General features: G+C 41.0%; 1 pseudogene; it reads right to left on the bottom strand.

Moving 5' to 3' along the window:
• Positions 1 to 8,073: 8,073 nt before the first annotated feature.
• On the bottom strand, positions 8,074 to 12,921 carry LOC108968912 (annotated as a pseudogene).
• Positions 12,922 to 14,326: the final 1,405 nt, after the last annotated feature.

Here is a 14,326-nt window from a genome sequence, read left to right as displayed (position 1 = left end):
CTTGATTTCGATCGTTCAGTTTATATGGCAGTTATAGTAGTTCGATATCGGCAGTTTCGACAGATGAAAAGCTTTTTGAAGAGAAAATGATGTTTGCAAAATTTCAAAACGATATCTTAAAAACTTAGGGACTAGTTCGTATATATACAGACGGAGAGACAGATGGCTAAATCGACTCAGCTCAACATACTGATTATTTATATATATGCTTTATAGGAACCTTCCTTCCGGGTGTTACAAACTTCGTGACAAACTTAACATACCCTGTTCAGGGTATAATGACTACCAGAACACAAGTGCTTTTTGCCTCAGCACTTTGCCAGCCATAAATGCTAGCGCTGAACGATCTTTTTTTTCTTTGTGCCGAATCAAGACTTGGCTCTGAACAACGATGCTCTAGAAAAATTACTGTGGAACCAGAATAAATAATAGAAAGATTTAGTAAAATGAGCAAACTCCGTATTGATTTTTGGCTGTAAATTAAACGTTGAAATATGTATAAAAAATAAAATTATGGTTCAAAGTTAAACATTTTTTAAATCAGTTACAAAATCATAAAGTTCCCCTCAAAATTATACTCTGGATCCTCCCCTGAAATCACTTATGTCGTTCTGAGTGTTGTGATCCGTGGTTTCACGTTGATAGCTTTGTGTGACTTCACTTGTTCCAGCACCGAACTTTTGAACACCTACTATCCCATCTACCGCTTGGTTTATCTGCAATAAGTGAAATGCTCCTAAATCGACAGAATTGAAGGAATGAACTTTTACAGGCCTACCACCTGTCTCCGTCATATGCAGCTTACTTTTTCGAGCTTTATCCTTAATGTGGGTTTTGCACCATTATTTCAATTGGCTTAGTAATGTGTGCGGACTTTTGCTAGCTGAGTACCTATTAAAAAAAATATTGCCTTTAAACTTCTTATCTATAGTATAATATTGTTACAAAAGTAGTATTAAGTTTGGTACCACTTGTATTTGTATTGCTATATGCATCTCTTATTATAAGCATTGGGCGCCGCGGTTGTCTGTTTGCCTACGTGTAGCATAAACATTAACTGTATATGGAACGTATAGCATTATGTTCTTATAATTGCCAGACGCAATATTCTGGAGGTACACGTCGCCATCAGTGAGGAGTGCGTGGCTATATAAGCCGTGGTAGCGCCAACGTAAGGAGGGAGTGCTAAGAGTAAACTGCTATGGTGTAGACGAATTTTGAAATAAAGAGATTTTGTTAAAGTGAATTAACGGCTTTTGGTTTTGTTTGTCGAACCAGAGACACGAACCTAGTAAAGTAAACTAGTAAGGAGTAAATTCGTAACAATATGTAATAAAACTTACTACATTCTTTAATTTTTGAAAACGTTTTTGCTCTACAACTCCTAAGCTAACGAATATTTTATACGAAACTCGAATAAATTTGACAGTTTAATTCGAATCGATATACAGAAATGGGGTCTTGTTCTGTTCTGTGTATATAGAAATGTTTTAATTGCAAATTTCGCTATATGTCTATTTATATCACATGACAAAGTTCACAATCGCGTTAGCAACCTTTATCTGCACATTTCTCCTTTATAATAAAAGTCATTTATTATTTATATATAGATATGTATGTGTTCCAAAGTAAACAAGACTTAAAAAAAAAACAGAACAAATTTTTTTTTTCTGCCAGAATAAATTTATTTTATTCCAAATAGTCTCCTGGATTTGAGCAATTTTTGGTCGTCAGTCAAGTTGTGCGGAACAAACCGCAAGGTGTGTTCACCAATTTTAAAACAAAATTCAATATTGGCTCTTTGTTCGAAGCTCATTTTCGCACCGATAACACAAACATACTGACACTTAAAACGTAATAACTTCACTTCGAATCCTCACTGGACAATGTTGTTGTTGTTTTTGTAACGGCAGAAATTCTGCCGAGTTGACAGTCCTTGGCCGAATAAAAATCTGGGTCTGTTCCGGTTTTCGTTGACCCGACTGTCGTGGGAACTGGACAATCGATTCAAAAAGTCTTTTTTTACGTTTGAAAGCTCTTTGTATATATCATAGCGATTTGCTCCTACAACTACAAAATACGAACTTTTATCATATAGCTCCTTTCGAGCTTCAACCAAATATATTAACTTCTTGTCGTCCATATTTTAAAATTAATTTCTTACCTTTTTAAAACAAATTCATATATACTTTTGAATTTCTTTTGACATTTGTTTTAATTTTAGCAATGTTGCCTTTGCTCAATTTGTATAAATGGTAGAGTTGTGCAAGCCTTTCAGTTATAATTTTTCATAATGGAATGGATACCAAAACTAAAATAAAATTAAAAAAAATAGACTTGTCTTTTATGAAGAATTGTATTCAACTGCGATTTTGAGTTATTTTAAGAATGTTTCAAATAAATGCATGTAAACTTTTTAATTGCTACAAAATATAGCATATTACTATTGGCAACACTATGGTGACTTGTTGCTACGATAAAAATCCACGTATACGGGCGGCAGAAGCGGACAAAAGAAGTGGGAGTGAGTCTTTATTCACAATGTACACTCATAAGATAAGTCGTATCAGCTGATTCGGTCTACCATTTAACGTCGGTGACTAAATGAAGCATTATCTTGAGCCTGTCGGGGTCGCCGCGTACCGTAAGTGGTAACGAGGGAGGTAGCGGTAGTGGAAGCGTGTCCGCCGCTGTGAAAGCCCACCCGGCTAGCACGGTAGTCAAAGGCGTTGGGCAGGAAGGCGCTACGAAAACGGGTACTCGTGTCTCGAGTGCCAAAAAAGAGGGAACGCGGGATATTTCACGGGGAGCTGCTGTTGTGGGGGGTGGGGCAAGCAGTCATGTTGCGGCTGCTAAGAGATAACGGGGGAATTAAATGAGCTGGTATTTGATGCCAAAAGTTTCGACGTAGGGAGCGCGAAGGGGCTGATGGAACTTGCCTCAAAATACGAAGCGCTCCTGATGCCGGTCATTACTGAGAATGCCCATCTTCGCGGTCAAGTTGATGCCCTTAGGGGAAGTTGTGTGAGACACTCCCCGACGCGGAGCAGGTCAATGCCGGCTCCGTCGTCACCGATGCCTGCACCTCCAGCACCTGTGCTGGAAGCAATCGCACCTTTGGCGATGAAGCCCGTTGAGACCTGGTCGGACATGGTCAGGAGTAAGGGACCTGCAACTTCCTCTAAGGAAGTCTAAATAAAGTGGTTAAGGAGGTGGGTCCCTCATTTGGTGTGAGGGTCCACGAAGTTAGACCAAGTGTGGAGGGGCGGTTATACGCACTCCCTCTGTTCTTGAGAGAGAGAGTGGCGAATAACAAGAAATTCGGGGAGGTGGATGGGACGTCTCTGTCAACCGGAAGTTTGGTCGTCGGGTGGTGGTCAAGGGGGTCCATACAAAGATCTCTCATGAGGAATTCATGGAGGAGCTACTCCGGCTTAACCTCCAGGACTTCAGCCCGGCGTCCCACAGGTCGGACGTGAGGATGGTCAGTCGTCTCTGGACGGTGACCACTGACGGTAGCACCAATGTCGTCCTTGAAGGTATGGACAAGTTAATGTCCGCTCTCTTGGAGACAGGAAGGTGCTACATAAAGTGGTTCTCTTTCAGGGTGCGACCGGATAGCCCCATCGCTGGCTGCTTCCGTTGCATGGGATTTGACCATAGGAGAGCTGAGTGTAGGACTACAAAAAATGTCTGCCGGTCAAGAAGGCCACAAAGCTGCCAGTTGCGTCAATGCGCGTTCAATCATCTTATGATGTCAGCTGTCTGCCCTATATATTGTGGTCTAGTTGAGCGCGCCCTCGCCAGACACTGATAGATGGGATCATCCATCTTAATTGTCAGGGCTCCTATGCCGTGATGTGTGAGTTGGGGGGTTGCATGGTTGAGAGTGGGTGCTTTATTGCTCTACTCCAGGATCCAATGGTGTGGTTCGGGGTCTCCCTGAGGGTTTTAAGGTTTTCACTGACCTTAGAGCTAACGCCGCAATAGTTGTGAATTATCCACGCTACGATTGCGTAGTTGTGGATTCTTCACAACTGGGTGTATGTGTAGCTATAGAAGGGGAGTTCGGTAGGATGATTGTCGCTAGTGTATATTATAAATTTAGCGCGCCCCTAGAGCCCTACCTGGGCTACATGGATAAGGTACTACTACTTGCGAGTAGTAGCCCATTTATCCTAGAGCTGGATGCGAATGCCTCGTCCTCGATGTGGTTTAGTAAGGTGTCCCGGCATTCGTCTAGATACCAAAGCCACAGTCGAGGCGAGGCATTAAGCGAATGGGTGGTGGCTAATAGCCTCCACATTTTGAATGAGCCGAGCGAATGGTATACGTTCGATGGGCCTGGCTGGGCCTGGGGATTGAATGATCATAATTTGATTAAAATTATGGTGACCCCTCAATCCTCTCCCTTGCTTTATGAGAGTCCATTGCGGCGATGGCGTACCTCTGGCACTGACTGGAACCAATATGGCTGTCCCAGCTTAGGTATGAATTTAGATGTGCGGATAGGGAGTATAAGGAGATGCTAGTTAGAGTTAAAGAGGAAGATTGGAGGAGTTTTGTGAGAAAGAATAGTAACGACACCTGGGGTCAGGTCTATAGGATCAGCCGGGGTCGTAGAAGGGAGGGTGTCACCTCTCTTCGCACCGGTGACACGCGTCGGTCCCGATAAGATCAGGAGCGATCCTCGATCTTATCGGGGCATAAGTCTCCTTCCAGTACTTGGCAAAGTGCTGGAAAGAGTCATGGTGGAAAGGCTTCAGGAGCTAAGGCGGGGTATATTGCCGGATAAGCAGTTTGGGTTCGGAAAAAACGCAATATTGGGGATGCTTGGTTTTATGTTCAGGATGTCGTTAGGGAGAATGTCAACAAGTATGTCCATGGCATATTTGTTGACTTCAAGGGGGCGTTTGACTATATAAGCTGGTATTGAGTGGTGCAACGGCTGGACGAGCTTGGCTGTCCGGAAATTACTCTTTCGCGGAGTTATTTTTCGGACAGAAAGGCCTCTCTTGTCGGCATGAATGGGAGTGTGGAGATTGGAGTGGTTCGTGGCTGCCGGCATGGTTCCATTTGCGGTCCATATATTTGGAACCTTATGATGCACACTCTTCTTGGGCAGCTCGAGCCACTCTGTAAGTGTTGTGCGTATGCGGACGACCTTCTTCTTATGGTCGAAGGTCGCTCGCGGTCTGAGTTGGAACGGGAGGGGAGATGCTTAAGGGCAGCTTGTCACCGGTTCGTGTGAATCGGGTCAGCATCAGATATGTGACGCAAGTCAAAGTGAAAGGATGTGTTTTATTCCACACTTGGCGTATGTGAAGGAGCGACTGGAGGCAACGGTAGGCAAAATACGCCGCATTTTGAGGAGCGATTGGGGTCTCGGACGTCGTGCTGTCCGCACCATATATCGTGGCTTGTTTGTCGCCTGTGCCACATATGGAGCCCCTGTATGGTGGGAGGCAGCCACGACTGTTTGGGGGTCTCAAAAACTCCTCTCAATCCAGCATTGTATGATGCTTGCTTGTTTGCCTGTATGTCGCACCGTCTCAACGGATGCGATGCAGGTTTTATTAGGTGCACCCGCTCTTGACCTGATTGTCATACAGCGTGCTGTTGCATTCAGGTTTAGAAGGGGTTTGAGTGGTGCGGAACGATTGCATTTCCGAAGATGATGTGGAGAGGGAGGGATATCTAGGGAGAAAGAGGCTCCTAGATGATAGGGTTAGGCGTAGGTGGCAAGAGCGTTGGGACAATAGTCCCAACGGCCGAGTGACGTACGAGTACATTCGGAACGTTGGGTTCGTTGAGGATAACCCAGACTTCAGATTTTGTCTGAGTCTGGGTTTCCTCTTACGGGGCATGGGCCTCTGAATGCATTTTTGCATCAGAGGCACCTATCAGATACGTCGGGGTGTTTTTGTGGTGCGGGTTCGGAAAATTGGTCGCATTTAATTGCGGAGTGCCCAAAGTACTCGGACATTAGGGATCTGGGTGATATGTGGATTAGCTGAACTGATGGACGATTAGATGTTAGTGGTGTGGTCTCCACTAGTCGGAATACCGAATAGTTAGCGTTGTTTGCGCGTGAATTATTTAAGCGGCGAAGGCGGTTAGCTGGAAATTAGGGTTAGATTTGTATAATTGGTGTGTGTATGTGATGTATGTATGGGGTCCAACCCCTGGCCACCAGTCCAGAGCCGTATGGAAGCTACGAGGTCTGACCGGAGACCTAATTCTGTTACCACGGGGAGCAGGAGCCCTTGGAGGTAACTCCAAACTGCTCATGCGAACTGGCTCCCCGGGGAGTATCGTGGTGGTTGTGGTTAAAACCCAAATGAGGGAAGAGCTGATTTTGTCAGTTGACTGTGGAGTTACATTGCAACCGGGTGCCGGACCCAAAGCAGGGCAGAGGTTTTAGATGGGCCTCGAACCCGACCAAGGTAGTTAGTGTGTCCATTCCACACTGCCAATTAGTACTGAAAATGCTTAGCATTCTCAGGGCGCTGATCAATGCATTGATTTGATCCGCTGTGCTTTGAGTGCCGTGGAGTAAGGCTGTCGTCAGCAGGTACCCACGTTAAACACACCAGAGTTGTCAACAGTGACTCCCCTGCTTGTAGAGGTTAGAATTTACTCCTAGGTATGCCTGTGGTAAGAGGCGACTAAAATCCATATGCACTATGTCTTTCTTTCTGAGCATGCAGAAATAGTGCTATGATACTGAGCTTGAAATGATTATTACAGGCTTTATATTTATTCCTAGTATAATTTAAAGACATTTGTTGTTCAAGCGAGTTGCAAGTGTTGTTCATTGAGTTTTGGAGGCTCAACTGGTAGTAGCAAAAGCTACAAGGTCTTACCGAAGGCTTTAACCTGGTACCACGGGGAGCAGTTAGCCCTTGGAGTTTACTCCAATCTGCTCATTGGGTTTGGCCCTTTGTGGCGATTCGTGGTGGCTGTTGCTGAAACCTAAAGGCAGGCAGGGTTCAAAAATTCAATCAAATGTGGAGTCGCATTGCAGACGGGTGCCGGACCCAAAGTACGGCAGAGTTATTTTTATTTTGACGTGCTGAACAACGCATTGTATTGATCTATGTGCTTCAAGGAAAGCACCGTGAGGTAAGGCTGTCGTCGGCAGATACTCACGTAGATTACAACAATTGTTGTCAACACTGACAATTTTAATTTCTACGCCGAAATGCGTGCCTTTATTGTTATTCCTAAGAACTAATTTTAATATAAGATCTTACAGCTATTTATACTAGCGAAATGCGGCTGCTGTTATCTGCTTGCAACTTCTTTGTTGTAATTTGATATCTGAAATCTTGCTATCACTTTTTGTCATAGAAGAGATGCGGAGGTGGTTATCGCAGTGGATTATTCCTTTGTGAGATGTTTGTTGTTTATAATAGGTTGTCAAAAGAGCCTTGCGGTATTTTTATTGAATTTTCAATTGTTCATAAATTTTTTTTTTGCTGACTCATGCCCAGCTCTTGACCGATGCTACGACAGGCCTTCCTCAGCGTGGCGCATCTTCGACCACCTCTACACCAGAACGAAAACGTTGAAACTATCGTTATGCGGTGGAGATGGAAACTGTATCGGGTCCATAAACTGCACAAATTTTATTGGCGGCTTGAGATGCATTTTTATATTTATCGTAGTAGTACTGTAAAATATGCCGTATTTTCTCTTTATTTTGCTCCTTGTTTGCGACGCTATAACTCACGAACTTAAAAGAAACGTGTTAGCGCGTGAAATGAGCTTTCCAAAAATGTATAGCATGACCCGATGCGACGAATAAAACTAGAACTACGCGCTCTCAGCGCCAAATACTGCAAGACTTTTTTGACAAAATAATATGTCGAGAATGCATTTCTAGATAATGCATGTTTGGTTGGTATTCTAATACTAGTTCCTTCCCATTGTTCGACTGATAGTGCATGTCAAAACAAGTTCTATCGGGTTACATAGTTCGTCTTTGTTTAGGATGTATATTAACAGGTAAGATGTATGTGAGTGTGTGTGTGACCCGGAGCAAGGCTATGGCGTTAACTCACCTCCTTCTTAAAAACGGAGCGTCCTCGCTATGCTGTTACAAATTGTTGTTGTTGAAGACGATTCATTTCGACTTCGTATAATTCGTCAATTTGCCTTTGTCTGTGAAGCATTCTTCTATTTGCGTGATATCTGCAGAGGTGTACTATACCGTAAGTGGTGACTACTAAAGTAAGAAATCTTATAATGATGAAGAATGTAAAATGTACTGGATTTTCTTCAATAGGCATCAGAAATATTGAGAGTGTTTGGATATTGCTGAATTTGTAGATTGAGTTTGAAGAAAGGATATGGAGTAGTTCAAGTTTTTCGTTGTGTTGATTGCGTATTATTTCTCTGAGTTGTCGTTGACGATTGCAATATGTCATGTTATCGATGTTCGTGGATTCATTGCAGTGTATTAATTTAGGGCCTGATATATGCATGTTGAGCCAAGTATGCTGGTAATCTGTCAAAATTTATTAATTCTCTAGGAGGCGAAGTGGAGCTTTATTTTCATGGGTTGTTTCGCATTGAGCTGTTTTGTCTTCTAATATTTTTAAGTATTTTTATTGTCACCGGGTTATGATTTACAAATAAAATTACCCATATAATTTCTACATTTAGATATTCTTTGATAATCGTTACATTTTGCGATCTTAGGGTCTAAGTTAATTTTACCATGCTTATATGCTAAAGGATATACATTAAATAAGCTACATTTAGTTTCAAGGGTAGGATATTTGTATATTGTTATAAATGCTTGTTGTAGGTAATATATATGAATGTCGGCATATTCTAACATATTTATTATTGGAAGATCCAACTTTTCATGGTTTATTAAATCGTACACGTCTTTCAAATTTAATGTGTCAGAATAGAAATTATTAGTTTTTTCAAATTTATAGTTTTAGTTATTGATTTGAGTTCATTATAACCTTCTGATATAACAATCTTAGTATTCTTTCGAACTGTGAATTCACTAGTTTTTGCTTATTATTATTTTCTATTAGCAAATTAAGTGAAGTTTGGACTTCCACAAGGTCATCGTGGTCTGGTGTGCCAGTGATGAATTTTAACATGGAACCAAGAAAATTAAGTGATCTTTTGGGTCTATGTTCTCAGTGTTTCGATTTTGTTTACTAAAATTTTAGTTTGGGGTTGACTTCTAGATTGAATGATGATTTCATTATACTTTCRTATGGCGCCAATATTTTTGAGAGATTGGATATGTGATACAAGAAAGCTGTATCCTGATAAATGTAAACAGGATCAGTTTCTACTAGTACATATTTCCTATGGCTTAAATCTATAATATTGTCGCATAGTGCGATTGGGAAAGGCAAAAAGAAAAGTATTTCGTACATGCCTTTACGCTTGTATTATCCTTATGCATAATCCGTCCTTTATTAGTCGTTACAGACTTTCCGTTATCTTTTTTTATAGCGTGCTTCGCGTATTTTCTTACGTTCTTATGACGCCTGTGCGTCTTGGAAAATATTACGTTCAGCTGCTTTAGATTTCGATTATGATGACGGAAGACTCTTTTCTGGTTTTGTTGTATTGGTGCTTGGAAGTCGGGATACCCCGTTTGATTATAAAACTTCAAAAATTTGGTCTTCCGGTGCTGAATTATTCTGGTCAGCTAAAACTTTCGCGATTTCGCTTGTATATTTGTTGTGCACATATGCCAGTACACGTTGACTTGCGTTTGGTTATATTGGTTTGGTTATATTTTTTTGTGACAGTATCTCGTCAACATATTTGTATGTGTCTTTCTTTGAAGGTATTTGTCTCAAATGGCAGAATTTGGAGTATTTGTCGGTTGAACTAATGTACATATTATTGCTCATAAAAAATAAGTCTAGGAGTTATATATTCGCCTATTTTGTTTGGTATCGGTGCTGATCCTATTGGTTGTTTATTTGGTCGGCGTTCATACTTGTTTGTGAGGCAGATTTCGCAGCCTTTTACTTCTTTTTTACAAGTGGCACGTATGTTTGGCCAGTAGTATCTGAGCGAGATTTCCTGTGCGTTGTTTTTGTAGTTTCTGTGAGCACGTTTGTGTGTGTCTTGTATAATCTGTTCTTGTTGTTCGGTTTCGGTAATATCGTCCACCAATTTTTGCGCTAGCACAATCGATACAGTTGAAAATGTGTCGATAAATTCATTTTCCGCGTAAAATAACATTTGCTCGTCTATTTGCAGAGCATTAGTTATCTTTGATCTAATTAAATTTTTTAGTCTATCTTGTAATTTGGTTTTCATTAAAAAAGAGCGTGTGTCGGCCGTTAGAAAATATGTTTTGTGAGAATATTTCGACGGGGTTCTGATCTGACCGTTTTACAATAATTTGGTTTCTAAAGGAGTTTACTGTTTTTTTTTTTTACTCATTTGAGTATGTGTTGGTGAGCTTTGTGCTGAATGTTGGGAGTCATCAGAATTTGAAGTGTTGTTTATTTGCTGACGAGAAAGTGCATCAGCGACTACGTTCTGATGTCCGGGTTTGTAAACGATTTTTGCAACATATTCTTCAATGAAATTTTTCCATCTTTTTAATTTTGTATTGGGGTTTTTTTCTGATATGGAGAATATTAGAGATTGATGGTCGGTGTATATTGTTAAATCTGCTATACCATACAAGTAGTTACGTAGTTTCTGTGACCACACAATTGCGAGTAGCTATTTCTCATTTGTGGAGTAATTCTGTTCTGTTTCACTGAGCGTTCGTGAAATAAATGATATGGGTTTTTGGTTTTGGGATAATACGGCTCCTATAGCGTAATTGCTAGCATCTGTGGTTAATTCGAAAGGTTTGTTAAAATTTGGTTCGAAGAGTTCAACCAGGGCTTGCAGTTCTTCTTTTATTATGTTCAGTGCTTCTAGTGCAGGTTCGTCTAAAGTGATTTTTATTTTTGCACTTTTTTCTTTGATTCGCCACCGTTCTCTCCTCTGAGGAACGTAGTGAGCGGTTTGACGATGGCTGCAAAATTCTTTATAAATTCTCTATACTAACTTGCGAGACCCAGGAATGATCTGAGTTCCTTCAGTGTTGTAGGAATAGGGAAATTTTTAATAGTCTGTATTTTTGTTGGGTCAACTGTAATCTTGTTTTATTTGATTATATGCCCTAAGTATTCCACAGAGTCTTTGAAAACAGGAGATTTCTCGTTAGAAATTTCATATTGGACTGATGATGCGCATTTATGATTATGCGGATGTGTTCGATATGTTCTTCAGGAGAGAAAGAATAAATGAGAACATCGTCTTTATAGACGTACGCGAACTTACCGATATATGGTTTAAAGATATCATCCAAGCATCTTTGAAAAAAAGATTGGGCATTTTTGAGGCCGAATGGCATACGAAGAAAATTGTACTTAGTCCATTTACACTAAAAACCGTTTTTTCCCTGCCTGATTTATTAATAAGGATCTGATGAAAGCCGGTCTAGAGTTGAAAATACTTTTGCGTTTCCTAAATTCTGTATGGTCATTGAGTGTTTAGTTTCTGAAACTCTACGACCATTCTGCGTTAAGATTTCCCTTGTTCATCGGTACCTTTTTTTGCGACTGTCCAAATGGGGATTTATACGTAGGTACTTTTGCTGGGTTGAATTATTTCATTTTCTAAGAGTTTGTTAATTTCTTTGTTAATGAAATCGCTATCCGACATTGGGTACGGATATTGCTTAGTCCAAATAGGATCTTCGGATTTCGTTCTAATGGTTGCTTATACCGTGGTAGTATATGGTACTCGTAGCCCTTCATTTGTGTCTTCATTTCTTTGCATAATTTCTTCGATTTCGAGATTCATTTTCGTTCTTGCCCTATATTCATAATTGAGCGAGTACTCGAAAAGGTTGATCTCTGCTTTAATTTTCCTGAGACCCTGTTCACCCAGAAGCATATCAAATTCTTCTAATGCATATGTTTCAAAAAATGTGAGATCATGTTCTAAAAATGTAATTAAATTTTTTTTTTGTTTTGGTTATTGAGTAACCATGAAGAGTTTTCACTTTTACAGGTTTAATTTGAATAGACTTACCTAAGTTACATTTTGTACTTATATAGTTGTTTGTTGCTCCAGTATCAATCAGGATGTTAATAAGTTTGCCTGTATCCCTGCAGTGGCGTTGCAGACACGGCAAATACGCCTAAAAAGCGCTGTTGGTTTCGATTATTATCTTCGATGATTATCTCGTATTCTGGTGTAAGCGATTGTAGTTCTTCGTCGCATGTCTGGTTTACACGTTGAAATTTCTGCTGAACGTTGGAATTATGAGATGAAGGATTTCATTCTCTTTTTTGAGGGTTTCCGCGAAATTGATTATTTGGAGGTAGTCCTTGTAATTGACGGTTAACAAAACAGCTGTTGTGGTTTGGAATGATTCGTATTGGGATTTGCGGATCTCGTGTATTATTGTGATGATTCTACGTCCATTATTTGGTGCTGTTGCCTGGGTACAGTGTGATTGTATTACACCTGTACGTTAAGTCTGTACCTTTGTGGTTCCTCTTAATGTCTTCTGCTCGAGTTTTGGTACCGTGATGTATTGTATTGTCCCTGCTGATTGTATTGCGGAACGTCAAATTGTGAGTTTACGTTATCGTGGTATATCGTACTTGCGATAGCGTAAGCGGTTTCTAAGCCATTCGGATTGTGACTATAGAGGGAGCCGCTGGTATATTTGCTGTTCAGAYCGAGAATGAATGTCCTCACAGCTTCCCGGTTCTCATATTCTATCATAGCTGAGGGATTTCCTGATCCATGATTATCCATCTCAACTTTAGTGAGTGCAAGATTAAGTGACTTGCTGACTTCGAAATGGAACTCTGCCAGAGTCCTTTCTCCTTGCTTTATTCTTTTCATTCCTTCTAGCAATACATACAGAGGTCTCTGGGCCGCATAAGTATAATCGAGAGGATTTATTATGGAATAAAAATTTAATTTGGTGTTGTTATTTATTAAAATATCGGCCGCCTCTCCTTGTCATCTTGACGTCGGTGTTCAATAAGGGACGACGCAAATTGAACGGCTTTGTCCCTTTTTATGAGATTCCAGCGTGTTGTGATGTCCGTTGGTATAACGTTGCTTGACTGTTTTGTCTATAAATCAAGACTTATCCGTTATTCTTTTCCAGATTTTGTAGGAATATTAATTTTATCTTTGTTTAATTTTAAGCACCTTTTTCGAAGATCTAATGCTGGAAATGCTACTACCCGTGGAGTTTTTTTTATACGTTTCCTCAATGGATAGAGATGGCTTAAAGACCGGTTTGAACCCCCAGTTAAAATCGTTTCCACGATATGAGTTTAAGAAAACAACTTTTATTTCTACGCCGAAATGCGTGCCTAACAGATAAGATGTATGTGAGTGTGTGTGTGTCCCGGAGCAAGGCTATGTCGTTAACTCGTGGGAGCCTAGTCGCGAGTGCGATTCGTTCACTGCCAGACCCATTTGTGTTGCTTCCTTGTCCAGTCCGGAGAAAGCAGAACTAACGGCGCCGATGTWGAGGCCGATGATATCAATATCATCGGCATACGCTAGCAGCTGTACACTCTTATAGAAGATGGTACCTTCTCTATCTAGTTCTGCAGCTCGAACTATTTTCTCCAGAAGCAGGTTGAAAAAGTCGCACGATAAGGAATCACCTTGTTTGAAGCCTCGTTTTGGTATCGAACGGCTCGGAGAGGTCCTTCCCGATTCTGACGGAGCTTTTGGTGCTGGTCAACGTCAGCTTACACAGCCGTATTAGTTTTGTGGGGATACCAAATTCAGATATCGCGACATACAGGCAGTTCCTTTTCGATCCGGAGACAGCCAGGTAGCTTGATGTATCTTCTTATGCTGGATTGAAGCACGTTGAAGAAATCGCACGATAGGGAGTCGCCTTGTCTGAAACCTCGTTTGGTATCCAACGGCTCGGAGAGGTCCTTCCCGATTCACAGCCGTATAAGTTTTGCAGGGATACCAAATTCAGACATCGCGGCATAAAGGCAGCTCCTTTTCGTGCTGTCAAAAGCAGCTTTGAAATCGACGAAGAGGTGGTGAGTGTCGATTCTGCTTTCACAGGTCTTTTCCAAGATTTGGCGCATGGTGAATATCTGGTCGGTTGTTGATTTTCCAGGTCTGAAGCCACACTGATAACGTCCAATCAGTTTGTTGACGGTGGGCTTTAATCTTTCACACAATACGCTCGATAAGACCTTATATGCGATATTGAGGAGGCTTATTCCACGGTAGTTGGTGCAGATTGTGGGGTCTTCTTTTTTGAGGATTG

This window comes from Bactrocera latifrons, unplaced genomic scaffold (assembly GCF_001853355.1).
Source record: "Bactrocera latifrons isolate USDA-ARS-PBARC rearing strain unplaced genomic scaffold, ASM185335v1 scaffold_232, whole genome shotgun sequence".
In the NCBI taxonomy this organism is placed as follows: domain Eukaryota; kingdom Metazoa; phylum Arthropoda; class Insecta; order Diptera; family Tephritidae; genus Bactrocera; species Bactrocera latifrons.
The sequence above is the reverse complement of the archived record's forward strand: the minus strand, read 5'-3'. Positions and strand labels throughout refer to the sequence as shown.